The sequence below is a fragment of the Lathamus discolor genome, chromosome 4 (assembly GCF_037157495.1).
Source record: "Lathamus discolor isolate bLatDis1 chromosome 4, bLatDis1.hap1, whole genome shotgun sequence".
Classification (NCBI taxonomy): Eukaryota; Metazoa; Chordata; class Aves; order Psittaciformes; family Psittacidae; genus Lathamus; species Lathamus discolor.
In genome coordinates, this window is record NC_088887.1 from 118,486,900 (window position 1) to 118,513,850 (window position 26,951).

The window sequence follows — 26,951 nt, forward strand, 5'->3', positions numbered from 1 at the left end:
ATATGCAGCACTTGGATTTCCATCATGGACTATGATGTCTACCCACAGTCCTTCAAAGGGAACAAGGGTATGGAGAGGAGTTTAATATATTACTAAGAATTAATTGGAGTTCCCTAACTGTATAAGGTATAGCTGAAAAAAGTATTATCTTCAGTATAAAAGGAAGTCAGATACATTAGTTTCTACATCCTTAAGAATGATTGTTTATACATTGAAAAGTCTTTCTCAGACACATAATATCACATTATTAAGGTTTGTTTTTTTTAAGGAGATAGCTAACGCAATACCTAGCAAAATATGACAAGATATTATTGCCTACAGTCAATAATTATAGGATTATAGATCAGGTAATCATACACTACAATTCCTGTGTATACCCTTTTAAAAAAAGGACATAAAGAAAAAGTTAGCCTGAAGGCCTTGATTTCAAAAGGGAAATGATGATAACTGTGTTGCTTGGATAGTTAGAGAAGCAGCTTGGTTCAGGAGAAGTTAGGTGTGTAAAGACTCTACGATTTCTTTATAATGAAGGTTCTCAATCCAGTCCTTGCCTCTGTTTCATGGAAGCAGCACAGTCACAATGGCACAATGAGACAAGTAGGTCTGCTAAAACATGAGTGCTATCATGGACACAGCAAATTGCTTTGGGGGAAGCAGATCCAATAGCATGGGATTTTTTTAATAGTTTTATACTCTTTATACCTGTTCCACCTGCCAGTTGCCATAAAACTTGATAGAACTTCGTACTTCTGGGGCCTAAATCCTTCATTCAAATATGTTTGAGATACATTGGAGTGCAAATATGAGGCAGGCTTCTGGAGAAATGCAAAACTTGCTCATATATTCTGACTTTGTAAAATCTAAAACCTTGTAATCCCATTCAGAAGAATAAACTGGGAGAATTTTAGGAATAAATCACATGAGAATAATTTGATAGACATTTGCAATATGTTTATAGGTTTTCTAGGCAAATGAACCATATCTAATCTACTTGCATTTACAGAAAGTATTTGATATAGTGACCAACAGGAAATGAGTTTAGCTAAAAGAAATTAGGATGCAAGGTTTCTAACTAGAACTCTGTCAAAGAGTTAACATGAAGATAAGAGACTAAAGGACTGATGAGCAAGGACCTAACAATTGCCAAGACAGAGGTTGAAAGAGGAGTTTTTAAGAGTGTGGGACTGTGGGATCTGCACTGGTGACTTTAGTATAAAGGTAATAAACACATGTTCTTTTAAAGAGGAAAAGCTTGTACAGGAAGATAACTAGAAAGCTCTGTGAAGATGCTTTTCCCTTCTTCTCCCACAATTATTTTTTTTCTACATATAAACTTTTAAAAAATTGTACTAGAACATTTATTTGGCCATGTAGTTAATACTGGCACTGCCAGTAACCTCACACAGGTTAGTTTTAGACAAAATTCCCAGCTGGAACAGCAGGGAACTCTGAAGGATGAGTGCAGATTTACTTGGAGGTCTCATTCAACATTCGATTGAAAAAAAAAAATCAGTACAGACTGTTTGCACAGACAAATATCATTAGGAACAGTTCCGCTCCTTTATTTTGAGAGACAGGCAAAGTCTTAGAGAAGCTATAATCTCATGCCTCTGGAAAATAAAAAGTCAAGAGGATTGTTAGGACTTCTTAAGCATAAAAGAACCCAAGTCTTGACTCTAAAATAACTTTGCAGCACTTGCTGTTAAATTTTGCTCTGATGATAAAAAGTTAAAAAAAAAGAAATCAACAGTATCTTTTTCTAGGAATTTCTACCTTTTAAAAAGTTACTGAACCAACAATATTCGTTACACTGGCTAAAGGCAAAAAGACCATCTTTGCTAATATGCTCAGTTAAGATTGAGATGATAGAAAATCATTGCTTTGTTTGAATTATATATGAAAAAATTTGAATAGCTATGGTTTTATAATTTTGTAAGGAAATAATTTTAAGCTCTGTGTTTGTGAAGGAACACTTCCATTAGCATTGGAAATCTATCTGGTAAAAGGAAAGTATTTAGTTTGCTGATCCAAACTGAAGAGAAAGTCCTGGTTTGGAGTTGAACCTCTGATGATCGTTGTGTCTGACAACTTTTATTCTTGCTCTGAAAACTTTTATTCTTGCTTTTTTCTCTAAATCCTCTGCATTTTTACTGAAGATCTTCACTACAAGTGGTGATTTCCTCAAGTCTGATTACTTTCAAAGACAGTGTCCTAAACATCCTAGATGTCTTTCATAAATCTAGCAAATATGGCTGAAAATTTGGGTTTCATATTAATTTTTGCCTAAATAAAATAGAGTGGTAGAATTTTCTAGTGTCTCACTACCCTCACAGGAAAAAAAAAATCTTCCTAATACCCAATCTACCCTCTTTAAATTTAAAGCCACTGACCTATGTCCTGTCACTACTTGCACTTATAAAAAGTACCTCTTCAGCTTTCTTCTAGGACCTGTTTAGGTACTTGGAGGCTGCAGTAAGGTCTCCCCAGAGCCTTTTCTTCTCCAGACTGAACAATCCCAGCTCTCTTAGCCTGTCTTCATAGGAAAGGTGCTCCAACCCCCTGATCATCTTATCAGGAAGATGAGATTCTATCTCATCAGGAAGGCCAGTGCCTTCCTTTGGACATATTTCAAGAGGTCCACATCCTTTTTGTGTTGGGGTCTCCATAGCTGAACACAGGACAGCAGATGGGGTCTTATGAGGGTGGAGCAGAGAAGCGGTGTCACCTCCCTCAACCTGCTGGTCAAGTTTCTTATGAGGCAGCCCAGCACGCAGTTGATTTCTGGGCTGCAAGTGCACACTGCCAGGTCAAGTTAAACCACTCATCAAACAGCACCCCAAGTCTTCCTCTGCAAGGCTGCTTTCAATCCAAAACCAATTTATGCTTTGGTTTGCCCCAAATCAGGTGCAGGACCTTGCATTTGGCCTAGTTGAACTTCATTAAGTTGGCATTGGCCCACCACTCAAACATGTCAAGATCCCTGGATGGTATCCCTTCCTTCCAGCTTGTTGACTGCACCACACAGTTTTGAGTTGTCAGCAAACTTGCTGAGGGTGTACTCAATCCCACTGTCCATATCACTGATAGAGGTGTTAAACACCTTGGATCCATCTGATATCTTGACAGCAACGTAATTCTTTAACTGTATTAGCACATAAAAATACTATAACTTCCAAAATGTGGTCAGACAAAAGTCTACCTTATACAGCATGTTGCTTGTTATAGTGCCTCTAATAACAGATGTATAATCAGGTCATTAGAACATGACAATTGACACTTCCTTTGAAATACCTTTCCTAAACATTTTGTCTTACTGACATCTTGAGCCAAAGTCAGTTTTTTTTTTACTTAACCATCCCTTGTGTGTTAAACAAAAAAATGTGATAACTCTGGAGATACTGAATAGAGAGATAATTACAAGTCAATGGTCATAAAGTATGGAACCTCACTAACCCAGCTTTCTATAATGAGTTTGTTGAAGGACCTAATAAAAAACATTTGAAACACAGAGAGGAAAACTATAATTTGGTCAAATTTTCCACTTCTAGCACTGCACAGCAAAACAGCGTAACTGCTGAGACTTTTGAGCTATAAAAAAAGGATTTGAAGTAGAACACCAACTTTATCTTGAAGTCATCTTCCGCTTTCCCTGTAGGAGAAAGGAAAAGCTAAAAATGTGTTCTTCATACATAGGTAGATTTGAAGTTCAGTAACCTGGAGTCACAGTGAGATGGAGTATTTTCAAGAAAGGAAGGATGTGGTTAACACAAAGCTTATTTAAATTGTTCTGAAGAAACATTTAATGCATCAACTTTTGAGTTGGTAAATCTTGTAAACTGGTTTCTTCAGCAGTTTGACATGGCCTGATATAGGGTTTATGGGCTTTCTGTAGACTTTTCTCCAGCCCACGGTGTTAGGGGGAAAAATATGGTCTAGATTATTGTGCGGGCTACTAATACACGTATGAAAATTCAGGAATTGACTGCCTTTATGTAGCATAAATATCTTTATGATGATGGCTGGAACAGAGTGTGTGGTGGGAGGGATGGGATTTGCTCAATTTCACATTATGTTCCAGATATTTTGTCTGTAATGATGTGTTGTATCCTGCTATTGTTTTATATGCTGCTTAAAAATTTTGTTATATCCTGTAACAGGCACAGTATTTGTGAAGCAACAAAACACTGGGTTTTTTCCCACCCCTAAAAGCCTTCAGATGAATATTACCTTGAAGTGTTTCTTTCCTGCTGGGGACTCAAGTCCATTCCCTTGTGGCTGCTGCATCCCCACACAAAGGCAAGCATTGCTACCATCCTTTGACTTAGCACTGAGGACCCCATAGGGCTTTTAATGTATAAATGATTAAAGCAATAAAAAAATATTGCAACATTTAAAGCAGTAATGTTGGGCCAGGTGCAATCTTCAGCTCAGTGAATTCTTAAGCTGATGAAATATGTGAAGGTTATAACCATGGGGACAGACATTCTATGCCTGCTACTTGCTTGTACTCTTTGAGCACTTATGCCATTGCCCCTTACTTGATTTCTGGTAGAAAAGCCTCTGATGGAGTGAGAGCAAACTGTTAAGAGGAGGGTCTGTCAAGGCAATTTTTGGCTGGCTGCCCTACTTGGCACAATCTGGCAAATGCAAAACCAGGTGAGGCTGGTTGTGGGATATTCCATATGAATATGAAGCACTAGTGGAAACGTTCTTACCATGTTAGACTTCTCCCTCTCCCATCTTCGTACTTCCCACACACATAGAAATTTATGTTAGAGAAAACAACAGTGTGACCAGTAGTCCTGACCCACCATTTGGTCAATCAGAGCTGCTTCCAAGTTAAGTTTCTGCCTCCAGATTCCTCAGTCAGAAGAAGCCAGACCTGTATCCTAGTACTCCATATTCTTGTACTCTTTTCAGGTTTCATTCAGATTCTGACTTGATGAGGAATAATTCCTCCTCTCTGTTTTACCCTGAGCACCTTTTTTATCTCTTCAACTTGACAAAGAGCGCAGAACAGCAAGGATCTTTGCATCGTTTCCTCATTTCTATCAGTAAATGGAAGTGATAGAGGTTGCTATAAATATTTACAGGATTATAATTAACAGAGCACAAACATATGAATATTTCAGGCGTTTCACAATAGCTGACAAATAGGCAAGTTCTGGTGGACACAGGAAAAAACAGAGGAGAACTGGGTCAGAACAGGAACTCTAACAAGTCAAATGATGTTTTCAAAACAGCTTCACACTGGTTTTAGAATTGTTTTCCATGTTTCTCATAGCCTGGTAGAGACTCTGTGGCAAGGTTTCTTTGCAAAAGGAAACATAAACATTTCTAAATAATAAATGGAGCAAAAGGTATTAAGGGATAACAAAGATAAACAAAGACTCTTATTCTTCTTTTAAATTCCAGTGGCTGAATCTGACATTTACAAAACTCCATAGAGACAATAGCATGTGCATGGTTGGTTGTGGCTTACTCATTGATTGAGCACTAATTTTTATTAAAGAGCTTGCTGATTGAATAAATTATCTTGCATGGAGTTATTGAACCTTTAAGTAAGCTAGGAATGACAGGGGAGGGAGAAGACAGCCCACAATTAAGCGAAGAAGTGGCAGGCCAGGTTGGCAAGCAAAAGGTAACGATGGTATGGACAGAAGAAACACTGAAAAAAAACAAAACAAGGTCAAAGAAATCCCTCCCTAAACATCCATACACGAAGAAATAAGTGTCTACAGGAAAGGATTATAGGGTAAATTCTCAGTACCTCTCCTAGCAACAAGACATCATGAGTGGGTGCCTCTCTGAAGGGCCTGTACGTTAATGCTCAGGGAAAACCAGGAGGAACTAGAGGTGTGGGACTGAATCACAGAGACGTGGTGGAGAAGCTCATACAGCTACAGGTCTGTGATGAATGGATGTAGCCTCTTTAGGAAGGGCTGGCTAGGAGGGTAAGGAGGGGGATTTGTCCTTTGTTTGAAATAACAGAAGGGACACATGGAGCTCTGCCTGATCATAGGAAAGGAGCCAGCCAAGAGTTTATGTGTCAGGATTACAGCACAAATCAACAAGGACCCTATTGTTGTCTGCTTCAGGTCACCCAATCAGATATAAGTTGATGAGGCTTTCTTCAGAAGAAGGGAAGAAACTAGATGTTTACAGGCCATGGTCTTAATTGGGTGATTCAACTACCCCAGAATCTTCTGGAGGGACAACCTAATAGGACACACAAGCAATACAGGATATTTCTGGAGTGTGTTTTCGACAACTTTTTGATACAAGCGACTGATGGTCCTATGATGAGAGATGGTCTGATGATCTGATACTTACAAACAAGGAAGAACAGGTCAGGGATGCGAAAGCTGGGGACAGCCTTGGATGCAGTGATCTTGCAGTGTGGAGTTCAGGATCTTGAGAGCAGTGATCAGGGCAAAAAAGCAGGATCATAACCCTGGACTTAAATGGAGCAGACTTTGTTTTTTTCAAGGATCTCTTCCCTCTGAGATGGTCTTGAAGACAGATCAAGGGAGCTTCCTCATTTTCAAGGATCACCTCCATCAAGCTCAAGAGTGGAGCATCCTGAGGAGCAGGAAGGCAAGCAGAGTTGGTAGGAGTACTCATATTTGACCATGGGGAATAAAGAAGATGGAGCCAGACTGTCCTTCGTAGTGATCAATGAAAGGACAAGAAAGAGTGGGCACAAACTGAAATACAAAAATTTCACTTAAAAATAAGTGATTTTATTTGTTTGTTTATTTATTTACTGTATGGAACCTAGAACAGGTTGCCTGGAGTAGTTCCACAGTCTTCCTTCTCCAGGTATTCAAAGCCCTAGTGGGCACGGCCCTGAGGAAGCTGTTCTCTCTGACCCTGCTTTGATCAGGAGCTAGACTAGGTGATCTCAGGAGGTCCCTTCCCACCTCCACCATTCTGTAATTCTGTGATCTTGTTCCTGCTCAGCCAGGCACTCTGCCTGGCTGCATCTGTTCCATTACAGTTAATAGAGCTTCCAACTGTTTCATCTAAACCCCATGCTTCCAGCAATAGCACCTGTTCTTTGGTTATTCCTCATCTTTAACGGCAGTTCATGTAGCATATGGGATTACTTAAGGACCTTGTTGCTCAAAGGAGAATTCTTAGTTCTTATTTTCCCTAACGACCTTTATACCCCAGCACTGCAAGCCTCCGTTAGGTTAGAGAGAACATTTACTGAGGTACATTTAGACATAATTAATTGCTCCCAATTTTAATACATATAAAAGCTATTGAATTTCCTCAATTTTTTATGACTTGCACCTTTTGAAAAGTGATGCCACAAATATTATCAAATAAAATCTTTAAACTGAACACATTTTGCACCTGGCTGCTTTCCCCTTTGTTACAGAGACACTACAAAAGAAAATCTTGACTTTTTCTTTCTTTTCCTTCCTGTTGCTTTTCACTGTTATGTTTAGCAATTGGCCTTACACAGCTATAGTTCTTGCTTTTATACATGTTCATAGGACCAGCTTTTAAAATTACTTACACAGTCTAACTCATACTGAGTTCAATATGTGTTTGACTCCTAAATATTGTATAAACCCCATTTCCCAAAATTGTTACTGCTTCAGGAGAGAAAGGAATATTTTAAAGCATGAGCATATAGTCAGAACCTTTTTCCTCTTAAACTATTATAGTGCTCCCTGCAGAGAGGGATGCTGGGCTATATCTTGCTGAGATCCCAGTGTGAGAGACTGTGCTAAGAAGGACATGTTGATAGGACAGATCATGTGTACTGAAATCAGATTAGCATAATTAGCTCTGCCGAGGGATTACACTGTTTTACAGTGGAGGCAAAGTAAGCCTTAGATACCAGGAGTGAAAATCCACTTAAACACTTTTCTTCTGCACAACACCAAACATCACAGCATTGCCATGTGGGAAGTGACTTGGGCTGGCAGTGGTAGGTCTAGGGGAGAGGTGTGTGAGTGTGCAACACCAGCCAAAAGTCTTGCTGCAGTTGCAGTCTTTATATTCATGATGATCTCTCTTTCATAAGTTTTGTTGATTTGACCTGTTATTATGTAATAGATATTTTTGACTGGTAGACATGTCTCAGTGGGATAATACTGCTCACAAATGGTGTTGTGTCATTTACACTGTGTTGAAGCAGTTCAAACTTTCCCTGGACAGTAAACCAGTCTGTCTGCTGACCAAGTAAGAGAGGATTACCCTCTCCACTGTGTTTTCTGGATGTCTGTGGGATCTCAATGTAAAAAACCATATATCTTATCTAAATATTACTATGATATTTGATTTATCATATGTTTACGAATAACTTTTTGCTCTCACTGAAGGCAGAAGAAGAATCTCTAGCATTGGATAAAGAGACTAAATCCTTATCCTTCTCTTCTTCTCTGTCACCCTCTCCTTCAGTTGTGGCCAAGGACATCAGCCTTTTTGGAAGACTGTCAAAAGGAACCAAGGTCTTAGATATTAGATACTGAACCTGGGACACATGCAATTTATGTACCCTGAATTTTCTGTACCTGAAGTCTTTATCTACCAATAGGAAATAAGATAATGAGCCTTATGTTTGTTTTTTAATGGTTTTTAAAAATTAAAATTGTAATCCAAGCTTTGAAACAAAATATTTTTCCAGTCTACAAATGACCTTGCCTTTCACATGGTTCAAGTTCTGTTTGCTGGCCAGTTTTGTTTTTCCAATGAAGTTCTGCAATTATAGCAGTTTTCCTTTGTGTCTCATGGTGAGATACCAATTTATTCAGTATGCAAAACAGGAAACATGGTTCCTTCAGTAAGTCTTTTCTAGCCAGCAAGGCAACAGAATGCACATTTGTCATCTTAAGGTTAAATAGGAATCACTTATTCCTGGTGCATGGCAGGGTTTATTTTGTGCTGTGAAACCAGAAGATGAATCTTCCCTTGTACCATTTAACATAACAAAGAATGTGTGGTGGAAATACTCAGAAGGTAGAAACACTAACTGGGGACAATATATGTTATTAAGTGTTATGAGAAAAGTCCTAAAATCTATCATATTTAGGAGCGCAGATTCTGCCACTTTGTTATATATCCTGCCTTATTCAAACATCTTTCAGTCTTTACCTAGAAAAGACTCTTGTATCAAGCATCTCTTGGTTAAAAAGTTTTTCAGGATTTCTTTTGCTTTCTACTCAATACCTCCTGAAACACTCCCATAATCTCTCCCTTACCTTTTGGGACATCTTAACGGGCTGGTACCATATGTTGGTCAAATCTCATCTTAGGTTACGGTACTGAAAATATTACTGAGAATTTTGATGGAAATGGAACTTGCCATACCTCATACAAGTAAGTAAGCAGATACATCTTCAGGATTGAGGCCAAAGGTTATGAGAAGATCCAGAGTTTGAAGGAAAAAACCCACTACATGTTGCTTTAACAACAGTTGTGATTTCACAGAGGGTGTGAAATTCAGATCCCTGGGGAGGAGCTGAATATAAATGGGGTCTACATGTACTGTTGATTTAGCACAGAAGTCTGGTGAGCTGTGTGCAGAGGAGAACAAATATGCCCACTGTAATATAAAACAGAACAAAACCAATGATGTCTTTCAGTCTGACACAAGGAACTCTTAGCTCAGAACAAGGATTTCTGTAATAGACAGAAATGAGTAAAACAACATGGACATGGCTTTCTTACAGAAAATTATAATTTAAAACTGTTAGAAATGTTTACTTTTCAAATGAAACTCAATTCTTGAGAGGAAAAATGATAAGCTCAGTGGGGACCATTTTGAAAACTGAAGAAATATGTGGAGATAATAATTTTCAGAAGAAAACAAAAGTGGTTTTAATGGGAAAAGTCAATCATCTCTAATTAGAAGCTATTGAAGTTAGCATTTGCTTCAGTTCAGCAGTTACTTCAGTTCAGTGTTATATATACATTCCTGGTGGGGATAAAGCTATTATTTAGCATTCTAAACTGCATTTTAAGGGCTTCATATTGATAGGCCATGCTGTTGAGAATTATTGTTATGGCATTGAAGCTTACTTAAGGCTTTCATGTTGTTCTTTTGTCCTCATGTGCCGTAGCTGGTAGCTGTTTCAGCTTTGACTGTGTTTCAGATCATTGCTGAACAAAGACACTGAAGACAGACAAGGAACGGTAATCGCTATTGATGAGACTGTGCTGCAGTATATAACGCTGTAGAGTCTTGCACAATATACTCGAGTGTGATTGAAGGCAGATAAGCAGAGTTAATTAAGAGTCTTTTTCTCTCTATCAGGATCAAAAAAATTATTATTATGAGCAGACTTTTGAAATGAGAAGTTACTGTCTGTTATCTGAATTCCCTGCAGCTTTGGAAAGAGTTACAGTATGCTTCTGTTTAGCATGCCATCAACTTGCCTGAGACCACATTTAAGCATAATTGTTTAAATAAGCGAAAGGTAGTTGAGATCTAGCGAAACATGGATTTACAAAGAAGAACTAAAACCACATTGACTCTATTTGGTGATTATTCATGCGACAAACAACAATGGGAAAAAGAGAGGATTCATGTTCTGAAGGTGAAAAGATTTTTTAAAAGACAAAAAAAGAAAAAAAACAGATAAGAACAAGGGAAAATGAGCACAATAAGAAAAATACTTTCTCTGAAGTATTAGAAAACAGCATCTATACCCTTCTTTTTTATCTTCTCTTGTGCCTAACACATATTAAATAAGAGAGATTGACAGCTTTGAAAATTAAAGCCTACTGTTTAAGATAGTAATTTTTGAATTGGATCTCTTTATATAACAGCACTTTCTTCCAAAACTGTTGTGAAGGGATTCAATAGAGCAAAGGCAGGCATTGCAGCTGGGGAAACCTGGAGTGGAACAGTAGCGGGCAACTCAGAATAGCCCACCAGCATGTTTCTGTCTGCACCAGAAAAGATCACTTTAAAGTCAGCTGCCATTTTCCCCATTCTCCCCAGGGTTTGTTAATGTTGGATGCATACTCCCATAACAGATTTCAGCTGTCTGTTTATTTCATGTCAGAAGAGCAAGAGAATATGACTTGGACTGGAGACTGAAGATCCAGTTTTGTTACTCATTTTCCTTTGTGAAAGGCTAAGCACTGTGATCTTACTGGGATAATAATTCCCACCTGTTCAGGTATGCAAAAAAAATCAACCCTGTTTCACTTCTCAGTGCAGTCTTTGACTCCAAGATCAGAAAGGAGAAAAAAAGGAAGCCCACCTATGGCATCCACCATAGTCCTGGCTCCAGTCAGCCCTTCACACTTGGGAATGTGGGAAAGGGAGAGCTGTTAGATCTTAGATGATTCATAAATCCAAAATTGCAGGAAAGAAGTATCTCCACCACATTTTGTCCTCTGTTCTGCTGCCAGGACAACACGGTATTCAAAGCCTCTTAGGCACTAAGGTGAAAAAGGAGACCTCAGGTTTTTTGGAAGGGAAGAGTTAATGTTTTAGATATAATACTATTTTAGTTGTAAGGAACAAACAAACCACAAGTGACACTTGAATCAATTCCCTCAGTCTTGTGAGTGTGCAAGAGGGACTGCACAGGTTTCCCCTTGTAGATCTGCTGAGTGTCAACACTGTGTGTGGACAGTATCTGGCTGAGTCTCCAAAGGAAGCCTCAAAACATCCATTTGAATTGAGCCAGATTCACAAGAACACACAATTCTTTTGGCAAGAGTTCCTAACGAGTTTGGGGTGGCTAGAGGGGCTACATGGAGGATGAGCAACATGTGGACCTGGCACTACCAAGGCATTTAGGAAATCTCACTTCTATTCCTTGTTCCTTTCCAAGGCTGCTGTGTGTGACACTGGGGAAGTTGTTTCATCCCTTTGTCCAGCTTGTCCCTTCAGACAGAGAAATCTCAGTGAGTTTGTGAAAGCCTCTCACGCAATGTAGCCTAACCACTGTTGTCGTCTCTGCTTTCAGAGAGCTAATATTCCTGTTACTGTTAAAAGGCTCAGGTCAGACCACTCACTGTTCAAAAGACAAATGTCTGTACCCCATTTAAACAGAGGCCTTGCTCTGTCTCTCTGCTCTCTGTATTCCACTGGGTACACTTTCTCCTTCAGCAAGAAAGAAAACAATCCATACGTGCCAGAGAGACAAATGCAGAAACAAAACACTTCTATTTGCTTGGGCTAAATGCATAGATCTCAAATTGTTTTGGTCCATTTAAACATTACAATACCAAAACCAGTAATCAGCTCTTCTGGATAATTTTAGAAACTGTCTTTTCAAAAGCCAGCAGTGGTATAGTAGTGTGAGAGTAATGAGCAGTGACAAATTATTTGTGCTATTTTCAAGGGAAACTGTTGGCATTAACTTGATGCAGAGTCTTTGTTATTTTATGAATAAGAAGTGCAGTTAATATATTATACCATGTGTCTTCCAACCCTACCCAGAACCTAATTACACTTTATGGAAAGTTAAGCGGGCAGTAAACTAAGTGGTATGGAAAGTGCATACAGTAGAACTCCGTTGGCTGCAAACACTGAACAGTTGTTTTGTCGTCCTACTTTGGAGAACTTTATAATTATACATTTAGTGCTACTGAGAGATCCACTGTGTAATTACACAGCTCAGCAATAATGGCACCAGTTACTGTGCAAATACAAGGAGCCACAGGAGATTAAAACAAATGTAACAGCAGCAATATGTAGAAACAAGAACCAATAGAGGGTCCAGGTGTCACTCTAATAGAGAGTTTTATGGAGGTTTGTTCAGTAAAGAGAAAAGTTTTAGGCAGTGGCTTTGTCCCCAAAACAGACATGGCATTGGTCCAGAGCCTCCAAAGAGGTCTGGTTTGGCAGGAGCCGTGCCATCATCTGATGAAGGCAGACAATGCCATAGCTATTCAGCTGCACAGCCCATTTCCTGACTCACACTGCACTGGGAAGTTGGCTGCGGGCATGTGGGTCCTAAAGGGATTGGAACAGAGTTTGTACTTCAAAACACACTTATTAAAAACACCTAGAGAGTCTCTACTTCTGAATTACCTGAGCATTTCATAGTCATTATTAAATCTATTGTCACACTTTGTGAGACAAAGTGACTTAGATATTTCACCCAGCCTTTAAGTGTCCTAATGCTTGAGCAGAAACTCCTGTCCTGCATTAGCGGGAGACTCAAGTCCTTCTGAATGAAGTTCACAGCTTTTAGGAGAGCTGTGTGAGGAACAGATGAAGCTACACTATGGGAACCAATGAGGAAAGACATCTGTTTGTGTAGCACAATGGAGAGTGTCTCAGTACAGAGCCACAGGAAAGCTCCTAAATCTGACCAGAGTTCACAGACTGTAGGTTTGTGTCCAAAGGTACATCTACACAGACTTCAAATATTTGCAGTAAAACAGATGCCAAGTTCTGTTTGCCTAGATTAGGTATCTTAGGGACCTTAGCTACCATTTGGCAGCACTGCATGCCATCTACAGGTCCTCAATGGAGTTTTTCAAGACTGGAAGATATTATTGGTTTTGTTTTCTTTCATAACACGGTGGACTTACTTGTTCTCCTTTCCAGTGCAGCTTCCCTACACTAAAGCAACAGTCCGTGGAGTCTGATGACAGGAAACCCAAGCCCTAAGATCTTGTCCAGCTGAGGAGATGTATCCCAACATCCTTTATGTACTGGGGAGAACCACAATTACCAAACCTGCAGCTGTCCCCAGCCAGTAGAGGTTCCACCTCTCCTGCTGAAACTGTGCTGAAGTCCAATAAAGAAAAGCATTTTCCCCATGATGGGAGGCAAGCAGAAGAGAATGTAGCTCAGTAGTTCTGAGGTTACTTCATGGATTTAGGAGATGGGAAGCTGCACTCTGTTTCTGAGTATACTTGACTGCAAAGCTGGTCTCTTTCTTGCCCCTCTCTCTTTCTTCGCACTGATTTGCTTCTTTGCCAAGCAGGAGAGGTATTCTTGCCTTTCAGAGCTCCCACCCTCATGGCTCAAGCAGCGGCTTGGCATTTGTAACTTGGCCACAGGACCTCTCTTAGTCTAAGAAAGGCTTGCCACTTTAAGCAGCTTTTGATTTCTGTACCATCTCTTTTACCACCAGTCCAAGCTCATTTTCCTCATTTAATGCCTTGAAAAACACTTTTAACCTCTTTCAGAGTAACTGTACCTCCTGCAAAGCTGACATCTTCATTTGAGAACAGCATAGGAACTAAAAAGAAGATTTTAAAAGGACTGCTTCCTACAGCTGTATAATTTTCTGTTTCCCTTTCTTTTCTCTATCTCTTTTTTTTCAAACTTCTACCTCTGCCTAGCCTGTCATATTTTTTCGGTTACATTGGCTCTTTTTTTTTCTCTTACATCCTTTCTTTCTGGTCTCTTACAGAATCTCTCCTTTACAGGCTAGATTTACCTCTTGATTATGTTGAATACAATTTTCTCAGAGTACAATTAATCACACAACCCAAACTACCCATCCCCTTAGAGCTGTGCCTTGCCATTTAGATCCAGACAAAGAGCATTCATGTAAGTATGCCTTTGATGGAGAGCTGATTTGAAGCATCCTGCCTACTACAAGTGTTTAACTTATTTTAGTGTTACTATTTTAAAAAGTCTGTACTTTCTTTATAGGAAGCTTCTTTCAGAATTAGTTTATATCAAGGCTGGGAAGAGACATGATTCAAGCATTTTGCTGATTGGTTTGCCATTCATTTGTAGACTTTTTTAATGCAGTCTTTATCACATTTATATATCTAACAGAGTTCCATTAAGATCTGGTTTCCTTCACAGGTAGGAGTGGGAACTGCTGTCTCTCAGCAACTGCTTACCAATTCAAATTAAATTAATTTTATTAAAATTACAAAGGCACTTTCAGCATGCTCAGCTAGATCACTGTAATAGAATTCTGAATATATACAGACTTTTGTCTGGGAATCCTGATGCATATTGCATGTCTAGGTCAAATCAGTTCTTCTAATACCCCTGTGAGGAAGATGAATAAGCATACTTTCAAGACTGTTTTTTTCCCAGGCTTGGGTTTAGTTACTTAGATATGTTTGTAGCTTTGAAAAAAATCCTAAAGTCCATTTTGGTGCATGATAAATCCTTATGTTAATTTTCCAATGTTAAGTTTGTTTCTCAGGTCTTTGAAATCATGGACTTGTGGCAGTTGCCAGCTCTAAAGCAGAGGCCTGGTAAGCATGTGGCTGTATTTTAGAGCTGGAGTTAATATAGTCTGCCTTTCAAACTTCATAAGTTGTAGCTTATTCTTTGGAGTTAGGTTAGATATGGCTAAGATAGATGAGGATGGATAGCCCATCAACAGAATACTCTGTACATGTATCTCTGCCTATGTTTTAAGCCTACACTCCTATGTAAAACCAAAATGAAACTTTTAAATCTCCAAACTATACCTTTGATTGTCAGAGTAGTTTATTATTGTGTTGTTTTTATTCTGAACAAGTATCTTATTGCCAAATTGTCAAATTCTCCTGATTTAGGCTGGGACAGAGTTAATTTTCTTCTTAGTAGCTGGTGTAGTGCTGTGGTTTTGATTTAGGGTGAGAATAATGTTGGAAAGAGCCTGATGTTTTAGTTGTTTCAGAGCAGTGCTTACACTAAATCCTGGACTTTTCAGCTTCTTGTAGTGCCCTCACAGCTACCAGGCTGGGATCTTGAGGAGTTGGGAGGGGACACATCTCAGCCAAAAGGTTATTCCACACCGCACGAATTTATACTCGGTATGTAATTTAGGGAAAAGCTGGCCAGGGGCCTGCTGCTCAGGAACTGGTTGGGCATCAGTCACTGGGTGGTTAGCAATTGTTTTTTGTTTGCACCAGTTGTTTTTCATTTGCATCAATTTTTTTTCTTGGGTTTTGTTTCTTTCTCTTCTTTAAAAAAAATCCTTTTCATTATAATTTTAGAATTATTATTATTATAATTAATTGGTTTTATTTCAATTATTAAGCTGTTCTTATCTCAACCCACAGGTTTTCTTTCTTTTACCTTTGCTTACCCCATCCAGGGAGGAGAGTGAGTTACCAGCTATCTGGTGCTTGGTTGCTGTCTGGAGTTAAACCATGACACAAATGCATAAACAGTTCTCCAGTTTGCATTAAACAGAATTTACCTGTTATCTTCAATGAGAGTTTGACTAGGACTGATTTTTGAGCCTATAATATATCCCTTACCTCTTTCTTTCCCAAAATGTGTCATTCCATTTTCAGAGACACCTGAATTCCTTACAACAATATTTTATAAGTATTATCATTAAATCAATTCAATACAATTCCCCATTCTTGTTCATACCTTCATCTCAGCTGTAAAAACTGTAATATTCAGCGCATTCTCATTCATGTGACTTGGAAATAACACTGTTTGTGTCAAACTATTTATCTTCATCAGTGGAAACAGCTGGGTATGTTTTTCCATACACAGAAGAGACAAATCCCTATCTAAATGGGGAGATAAACAGAACTTAGCTGTCAAAACTGTAGTTAGAAGAAACAGGATTCAGTAATCTAGCTCTTTATCTCTGTTCATGCTTATTGTAATATCTCCTACTGGCACCCCTTTGTGAGTTAATTTAACTCACTAACCTCACAAAGAAGTAACCAAGGAAGAGTGACTGGACCATTTTCTTCCACATTAGTGAGCTGAATGAGCTCAGAGAACAATCTAACAAAAATTAGTTCAAATAGTTCAAGTGAACCATGCTCTGAAGGCTCCCATTTCTCACATCATGAGGAGTGGGATGAGTTCTGAAGTAAATGCCTACACTGTAAACATCACTAGGGAAGACAAATCTTAACCCTAAGCAATTCCTACTGAAGCTAACTCATCCTGGCCGTGATTCTCAGACCATGTTAGGCATGCTGACAAGATCAAGCTCCTCAAAAGGGCATGACCATGGCTTTTCTTGTAAGCCAACAGAAGCAGGCTTATTGCAGGTAAACAACAAATGAGTTATCAGAGTTAGGGTGTGAGACCTACCTTTACTTCATCTCAGACATTCCTCTTCAGTCCTGAAGCTGCTTTCTCCCAGGAAACTACATTAATTGTCAGGCTATATGCTTCAGGCAGAAAGGAAAAACTCTGGAAATGTATTGGCCCTCACTCTCTATTGTTTCTCTGCAGAAAAGCATTTGTTATTCTCTTTTGACAGAAAAATGTCTGTTGGAAAAGAAATGGGTGTTTTAGATGACCTGTGATTTATCACAGCAACAAAATAGCAAAACTAAAAATCAAACTTTGGAAAATCAAAAGTTTTTTTCTTATGGCATGATCATTCTTAATATTAGATTAATATCAGCGAAGGAAACTTCATTGCCTAGTCCAGGTACTGACATTAACACATCACTGTCATCATATTTCTTTGGTTCTTTCCACAGAAGTTATACAAATGAATGCTAATTTATACCTGAAAGGGAAGATGTAGTCTGGGTAGTAGCTAAAAGAATAACAAGATTGATTAATTTACCAGTTTAGTTGCCTGTTTCCTGTGGCCTTCGTCAAGTCAAGGAACTATTCTGTGCCCTAAGCATAAAACCGAGATGCTTATAGCAGCCTTTTAAATACCTTATAATAAAGCTGCAGAAATGGATTAGGAAAAAAAACCCAAGCTTGTCCCTTCTTCTTGCCTTTCATAAAAGAAATGGAAAGCTGAAAGGAAATTAAAATGCATCAGCTAAGCATTTTTAAATGAGGAGCTCTTAACACATGCTAAAGCAATGCCATCGTCAGGATGAATGGGTCTGTGGAGACTGACCTCTCAAGGCTAGCATGTACACAGACCTGCAGGAATCATTCACGATAACCACACAGTGGTTACATAAGTGTTGGGGATATTTTGGGCAGTAGTAAGTCTGCTGTCGGGAAGCAAAATACAATTCGTCTGACATTTCAGTTTAATGTTATGTTGAGGAGGGAAGAAAGAAATGGCAAGATTCCTTTAAAAACTTGTTTATGTAGACATTTGCACAGAGCACAGTGTGAAAGCTAAATAGAATAATATATACCTTATACATGTGGATTTTCTTTCATTTGACAATCCTCTGAGGGAGAAGAAGGAGAAGCAGAATAGGAATGGATGTTTAGAGGGTGGGTAGGATTTCATCTGCAGATGAGGTAAGACTGAGTTTTGGGGCAACTCTGACCTTATAGGGGCCTGCTGAACAAGAAAAATGGGGAATAGAAGCCATGACACCAGGAGACCTTTTAACTGAAATCCGTGTACACATCATGATCCACAGGCTGGGATGGGGTGACCAGGCCTCAGAGCAACTCAGCTAAGCTGTGGTGGGATCCCTGGAGCTTGACCCTATCAGCTCTTCAGGCAAGGGAGGGAGGCAGGAGCTCTTCTGCTGCCTTGTAGCCTACTCCCTGGCACCATCTTCAGTGAAGGTCCCAGTTCACCCCCTGCTTCATGTATCTAGAAGAGCATGCACTCATCAAACAACAGCTAATGATAGTGTTGGTCATGAGGGGTTTGTTTGCATGTCCCATGATTTTATTGACACATCCATCACTTGACAGGGAAGATGACAGAGCACACATCTCTTCCTGTGCCTTCATGAAGTACAACACAACCTTCCCAGTGGAAAGCTGGACACAGGCTAAGGATGTGACTCAGTAGCCCCAAGATCTGCCTGATTTTGGTGGCCTCCATGGAGCCCAGCAGCTGAACTTTCTGAAGTTCCAGACTGGTTTACTTGACAAGTGGAAATGTTCTTTACAACTTGGCAAGAAGCACAGTCATGTTTTATCCCTTTCAAGAAAACACCCACTTAAACCATTCCATTTTGTTACGGTTTTCTCTAAGTCCTCATTCTGCTGTAAAGAGGGAGAACACAGTGCAAACGGACAGACAGAGATAAATTATTAATTACCCAGCACTTTTTGCTGTTTAGCTACAGGCATGTTGTCCATGTGCTTGCTCAGTTCACTCCTGCCTTTTTCTTGGCAAGCCAGGAGCTTCAGATCCCTACTGCCTCCAGGATCAGGCAGAGGGGAAAAGTCATGCTGCAGTCTTCAGGACAGTAAGGGCAGCTAGAACATCTGAAGATCCTGGTGCACGGTGGCACTGGAAGGACATAGGCACTAATACGGGTAAGATGCAACAGTTTTGGTATATTATCACTTTCAGGGGGGCTTTATTTAGCCTTGCCTCTAATGCTAAACTAAAAAGGGGGGCAGGAAAAGATCTCAGTCCCTAAGAAAAAGTGGCACAGACATCACCTCTTAGGCCTATTGGTCTATCATGGATTTGTATCAGACAATGGGAGAGCACACGAAAGAGAGCTGAAGTGGTCCAAAACAGAGCCAACTGAGACTCTGGAGACCTATTCACAGCACTTGAAAACACAATAAATTTTGTGGATAATTTATCTCCCTATTTTTCAAATGCTTGCAAATTTAAGCCGAGATTTCCTACAGGAGAATTCTCTCTTACTGAGAGGTATCATCACATAAACAGTCAGGGGAACAGCCCAAGTGAATAAGAATAAGGTTTTTTTTAGTGGACCTCTGTAGTTTTCTGTGCAAATAGATGGCTATACGTATTAATGACAAACAAAATAGGAACAAAAACCTTTTCTCTGGCACTGAGGCTAAATGTCATGGCCTGACTGCATTCATACTACTTACCAGTTCTCTCTACCTCCTCTGTGTTCTGTGTTTTAGCCCAAAGACAGAAATGTTTGGGGTTTTCTTTCTCTTCTTTTTTTCCTGAAATAATGGGAGGTCAGTGCAACAAGTCATCAGAGTGAAGGTTTCATAGCAGAGCACTGCGCAGCATTTGTTGTGGGTGCTGAGGTATCTAAGGGAGCAAAGTTTGCTGAGATAACGTTAAGACCTGTACATGGCAGAATGAGCCAACTTAAAATGGTCTCATTCTCACTGAGTTTTAGGAGTACTCTCTAGTGAACTACTTGAGAACCGTTTTCAGTCATGGCCTTGCTAGAGCTAGTTGGAAAAGCTCAAAAAAAGCCAGGGAGTTAGCTAGCAACTAAGCAATGGAAATGAGCAGGGGGTCCAGTGCTGATGTCCCTGGATTTTATTTATGAATAGGGATATCCACTGTGAGTCACCTCAGCCACTCTGCCCTCACAGATCTAGCTGTAGTGTGATTTCTTCCCAGCTCCAACAGAAAATCAAGATACATAAGGTACATCCACAAATATCTTATGTTTTAAAACCTTGTTCCAGGCTGACTTCAGATCTTGAAACTCCCCAGGTGCTTAAAGTCTCCCAGTGTTTACCTTTCTGCTAGAACATTTCCTATAAACCTGAATGCCAGATACCAAGAGGCAGATCAGTCCTGAGAGGATTAATCCATTTGGATTTCATGTTACATCCAACTCATCTTTGATCCTGCCCATCTTGCCAAGGCAGCCCTGTGCTGGAGACCTAACCCAATGCCTGATCCAAAGCAAAGCATTTTTATTCACTAGAGATCCCCTAATGCCTGTATCAAGTTTCTTTCTTGCTTATGAGGCATAGTATTGCTTACTATTCCCTCAAAAAGTTTCCAAGGATGAAAAAGGAACATTTCTGTTCCAGAATGGTGTTGTGAAGATAAATGACCCATAAAGCAACAAAAAGTAGACATCAGTTTAACTTGCAGTTGACAGCAGTTTGATGATGCAGAAGAAGTAATACAGATGGATAAAATGCAGGAACAGAGAATGGTGGAAAAAAAAAAATAGATTAAAGAAGGACTTTGCAATTGTACTTACCTTGCTGTGAGCTCCCAGGGCAGCTCTGTGATCTGAAGATTAAAATCATCCCACACTTGTGAACAGGGAATCCCTTCAGCTGTGGTTTCTATTCACACAGCAACGATACCATGGAGTATCTTGCCCACTCATATTGTCCTTGTTAAGAAGAGTGCAGAAATACTTGTACTCCAAGGGATACCTGTAAAACAATCCACAGATTAGAAAGCAATGTTGCAACATGAAGCCAGATGGGCTCTACTCTATGCTGAGTTGTGAATAGAAAGAACAGGATGATGGAAGGAGGCTTTTGTCTCCAGCCTTGCTGGCAGGGGAAAAATAAGATTCTGAACCTGAAAACTGAAGGTGTACAAATTAAGACATAATATCATGTTAGTGAAGTTGATTACAGCATTGAAACATCTTATTCAATAACATCTCTATATCTGTGAAGGACACACTGTCTCCTAAAGTCTTTCAAATGAAACTGTGTTTCTGTCAAAAGAGAGATGCTTTAATCCAGCTACAGTTTGCAGGGGTCTGGTGGCCCCTTCTGGTCCTGGAATGAATTAATGCAGCTCTAGATCTGTGACTATTCTGCTCAGTTCTGGGTTTGGTCACAGGGTGGGTAGAAAGCCATACAAAGTCCTCAGCACACTGGTGACACAGCTCACTGTAAAGACTGTACTGGAAATCAAAGCTCAAGCATAAAGCCTGTAGCCAGCTGCCCTGAGGGTAAAGGAGCGTGAACATGGGCTCTAGGCAGTCATATTGAGTGAAAGCCAGAACTCTAAGGTTTTTAGTAGAAACAAATAGCTTCAAGCAGTTTGCTTTGCACACTCATGTAGTTTCTGTGCATTAACTATATATTAATGATTGATCTATGAATAAACTTTTACTACAAGGTTCTGTTGCTATTAATATCTAAGGCCCCATGAACTGGAGTGTTAAAGAACTTTTGAACTCTTACTAGTGTGAAATGTGCTAAGTGTGTCAGGCAGGAAAGAAAGCCAATTAATGGGCTAGTGGATTACAGCCAGGTTAGGAAAGGCCCAGTTAATAGGAAGTCATACCCAGCATTAAATTTTACCTAATTAAGACCATCCAAGGACCACTAACAAGCTAGGCTGGTTTAGTTTATAAAGGCTCTCCAAATAAGGAGGCATCTTTAAATTTCTGTCATTTTGTCTGTTAGAGACCCAAAATCTACTTTAACTTTTGAAAACAGACTGCATTTTAATCTGAGGATGACAATATGAGACAAAATTTACTTTGATATGTAAATCTCTTACTCATAAATATATGCAAATCTTTAATGTATAAATAAATGCACATATACACCCTTTCCAGTGTTTCCATATTCTCCTTCTTTATGATACATAGGTTTATTAAAAATGCTATGTTAGTTCATCTAACGAATCTTGTAGTAAACTAGTGAGATTATCAAGGGGTGGACTTGAAAGGGTGTCAATCATTTAAGTGGACACTGATCTATTTGTATTTAATCAGCAGCAAGACCCAAGCTTCCTTCCAAAGCATGACTGTTGAGATATCATTTTTCTTCCCTTTTTCCCTTATCTTTCCTTCACCATCTTCTAAAGCATTAAGCTTTGAACACAGCCAGGCACAGGACCATAACTAGAATGAATTTCTTCTCTCAAAAAATGCAAGGGACACCTTTCTTAGTTATGCCTTGCTTATATGCACAAACAGAACATAATCTGGAACCTGGAAGAAATTCCTCCCTTTCCCTGTCTGGAAGATTAGCAGGACTGTGAGGATAGGAGAAGAGGTTACATTTATCCATCATCATGGGAAAATGTTAGCATCACTTGAGTAACATTCCTCAAAACTGTTATGGGCTGTGAGCCTTGGCAGCACTGTGATTTCTCTTGAAGGACACAGGATAGTGATCTGAGACTATGAGTGACCTCTCTATGGAGGTAAGTGGATGATATTTGATGGGTTGTGACAGGCACAATTCAGGCAACAAACCAACCTTTTCCTAAAGTAACAGCGCTTATTCAACTGCATGATTAGAGTATTTTAACAGTTGGGGTTATCCCAACATTTAAAAATCACTTGTTTTGTGCTCAGTTCTGTAATTGTGACACCAGTTGCCCCCTTGCTCCTACTTTAATAATCCCCTTTGGTCTTCAGCTGTATGAAACTAAGAAATAGGAAAGAGCAAATGATAAGGTCAGATGTTTAGGATTTTCCTTGCCATGAGTCATATCTTCATCTTTATAAACACATACTTCTCACTAAATTCATCACTCTCAAAAAGAATAAAACTCTGACCACCAGGGAATTATGCTGGTTTTCCTTGTTCCTAAAATGCTGTACACAGAATAGGATCAGCTTTGCTGCCATGAATGGCTGGAGTCAGTGGGAAGAAGGCCCAGGAACATTCCCAATGCACTTGTTGAGCCAGCCATTGAGAAGCCAGCACTCTTTTTCCATGCTCCGGGAAATGAACAAATTGAATTGCTGCTAAAATATGAAGTAAATATGATTTTTGGCTCTATTTCTCTTCCCTGCTTTTCTACAGCTTTCCACATGACAAGATTCCTATGGGCCTCAATGGCTGACTGGTCTCAACCACATGTGTTTTGCCTAATCAGCAGGCAGACTGATGCAGAGACAACCCACACACAGCCCCTGAGCGCTCAATGTGCTCAGCAGCAAGCTTACATTTGACAAGTGAGTTTGAATTTACTTCTTCCTGCAGCTGTTGAGGAGATTTTAGTTCCTGAGTTTATCACGCTACTCCTGAGCCCAGAATTCGCATGGTGTTTAAAAATCAGCAAATTAATTTAGTGTCTTGCAAAAAATACATAAGCAAAGACAGGCAACATTTGGAGGGAGAGGTAAAATAAAGTAGAGCTCTGCCTTGATCTGCTGTATGAGCTTAGGTAAATTATTTCACCCTCAGTCTCTTTCTTTTTTATCTTTCTTGTCTATTCAAAGTATAAACTCCCTTAAGACAAAAGCTGTCTTTCTCTGTTATAATCAGACAGATCCTTGCACAACAGAGTCTTAGTCCCTACATATATACTCTATGTTTAGTAATATAAATAATTAACTTACCACACTGCTATCACATTTAGTTTTGTGTCTGGTTAAAGGAAATTGTAAATTAAGTCAAGTTTAGTAGTAAAGTCTTTGTTACTTCAAAATCACTAATGATTATCAGTAAAACGTCTAGCTGTTGTGTAGTGCTGTCTGCTCTTAGATGAGGTTCTCTAAGGTGATTCCCCCCACTGCCCAGTAGTTTTTTTAGGCAATACTTTTGGGTAGTTTTAGTGGATTTATAACACACTGAAATCAGAAAGTCTACCCAGGAAGTGACATTCATTCTGAGCCAGGACACTCCAAGGCACATTTGCTTTAGGCAAAGGATAAAGGCATATAAATTTATGAGCTATGCCAGGTGAGCTAGTTCTGGAAACAGAAGAGAAATAACCAAGTAAGTGTGTCTCTGTGCCCTGATTAATTAGCATTTCTAACAGACCAGGGTAATTAACTTATGTGCTGTGATGAATTAATGCTGTCCTGTTTGCAGGGTCCAATTGGATATCTCTGCCAAGCACTGTGCAATATTATGTAAATGTTCCAACTAGTCCAGCATGATGCATGAGGTGAGTAGCTTGAGAGAGGACGCCTGCAACACCGGAGCGGAGAGGGGAGAGATCAGCGTCCAGGAGCCTCACCTCAGAGCGACAAGAGCCACCGAGGAGGGAGCCTCAAGTCCTCAACAGGACTTGCCCAGGACTCGGAAGCTCAGCTCCCGCGAGGGGCTGACTCACAGGGGGCGGAGCCAGGAGGAGTGGCACCAGCTGGGAGTGGCTAAAAAACCTTCCCAGGGAGCGCGGCGACCAGAGCCGGCAAACAGAGAGCGTCGAGGCAGAGGGTCGAGGCAGTTTGCGCGGCACTTCGCGCGGGCAGGCGAGCGGGCAGGGAAGCGTTCCATCCGCCTCATCGAGAGGACTCGCCTGGAGTACAGGAGGGGGAAGGAGTGCTGAGGGACGTAGACGGATTGATTGACCAGATAGATCATGGTTACAACACGATCGAAAGCTGTAGTGAGTACTAATGTGGGTATCCAGACTGAGCCTTCCTGCAGACATGCAGCTGTGCAGGTCTCTGGCTGCAGCGAATGCCTGAGCCTGGCACTTGTATTGGAGGGAGCCAGTGATACTGCTTGTGTTCGCTGTGAGCAAATAAATGACCTGCTCAGGCAGGTGGCTGAACTGAGGGAGGAGGTAGAAAGGTTGAGAGCCATTAGAGAGTGTGAAAGTGAAATAGATTGGTGGAACCGCACCCTAAGGCAAGGGCAGAGGGAAGTGGTTCAACAAGATATGGATCCCCTTCCCTCCTACCATCAGACAGAAGGAGAGAGCTTAATGGACAAGGATGGATGGAGGGAGGTTCCTCCTCGGAGAGGTAAGCGAAAACCCTCACAATCCCTTCCTCCCTCCCAGTTGCCCTTGAATAACAGGTACGAGGTCTTGGAAATTCAGGGCCAGGTGAATGGAGATGGTGAGGCAAATCTATCTAGTGAGTCACCCAGGGCTAGTCACTCACCCACATACCTCAGAACTTCTACAACCAAGAAGAAAAGAAGAGTAATTGTGGTGGGTGACTCCCTTCTGAGGGGAACAGAAGGGCCCATTTGTCGACCGGATCCACCCCACAGGGAGGTCTGCTGCCTGCCTGGGGCTCGGATTAGAGATGTTAAAAAGAAGCTCTCTGAACTGGTGCAGCCGTCTGACTACTACCCACTGCTGGTTTTTCAGGTTGGCAGTGACGAAATTATTACGAGGAACGTAAGGGCAATGAAGAGAGACTACAGGGCCCTGGGACGGCTGGTTAAAGGGTCTGGAGCGCAAGTGGTGTTTGCCTCCATACCTGTTGCAAGCGAGGGTGAAGGGATATATAAGAAGACTCTGCAGGTTAATGTATGGCTACGTGACTGGTGCCAAAGGCAGGGGTTTGGGTTTTTCAGTCACGGGCTGCTGTATGGGACACCTGGTTTGCTGGTGACAGGCGGGATACACCAGTCCCAGAGAAGAAAAAGGGTTTTGGGGCAGGAGTTAGCAGGGCTTATTGACAGGGCTTTAAACTAGTTATGAAGGGGGGAGGGGATTTAACAGGGCCTGTTGGGGACAAGCCCAAGAGGAACATGCTAGGGATTGAAGGATGGCGGGCTAAGGAGGACTATCAATCTCTTGTTTCACTTGTGGGAAAGGATAGCTTTTTAGACCCTGTCCCACAGGGGAAAAAGGGTACTAGGACTGGCTCCCTGAAATGCCTGTACACCAATGCACGCAGCATGGGGAATAAACAGGAGGAGTTAGAAGTCTGTGTGCGGGCTAAAGGTTATGATCTAGTGGCGATTACAGAGACATGGTGGGACAGTTCACATGACTGGAATGTGGTCATGGATGGCTATGTCCTTTTTAGGAAAGATAGGTCAGCGAAGCGAGGTGGTGGAGTGGCTCTTTACGTGAGAGAGCAACTAGAATGTATTGAGTTCTGTCCGGGGTCGGATGAGGAGCGAGTGGAATGTCTGTGGGTACGAATCAAGGGGCTGACTGGCACGGGTGATACAGTTGTGGGGGTCTATTACAGACCTCCTGATCAGGACGAAGGAGTTGATGAGGCTTTCTACAGGCAACTGGAAGTAGCCTCGCGACTACATGCCTTAGTCGTCGTGGGGGACTTTAATTACCCCGATATTTGCTGGAAGACTCACACAGCCAGTCATTCACAGTCTAGGAGGTTCCTCGAGTGCATTGATGATAATTTCTTAATGCAAATGGTGGACGTACCAACTAGGGGAGCAGCGCTGCTAGATTTAGTACTCGCCAACAAGGAGGGTTTGGTCGAAGTGGTGACGGTCAATGGCAGCCTTGGCTGCAGTGACCATGAGATGGTGGAGTTTAGGATCCTGTGTGGGAGGAATAGAATACCTAGCAAAGCCACAGTTCTGGATTTCCGAAGGGCCAACTTTGGCCTCTTCAGTCAACTGCTAAGGGAAGTCTCATGGGAAAGTGTACTAGGCGGTAAAGGGGCTCAAGATAGTTGGTTAGCATTCAAGGACCGCTTCTTCCAAGCTCAGGATCGGAGCGTCCCAATAAGTAGGAAGTCAAGTAAGGGATCTAGGAGACCGGCGTGGTTAAACAAGGAGCTGCTGGGCAAACTCAAGTGGAAAAGGAGAATCTATGGATTATGGAAGGAGGGGCTGGCCGCTTGGGAGGAATATAGGACAG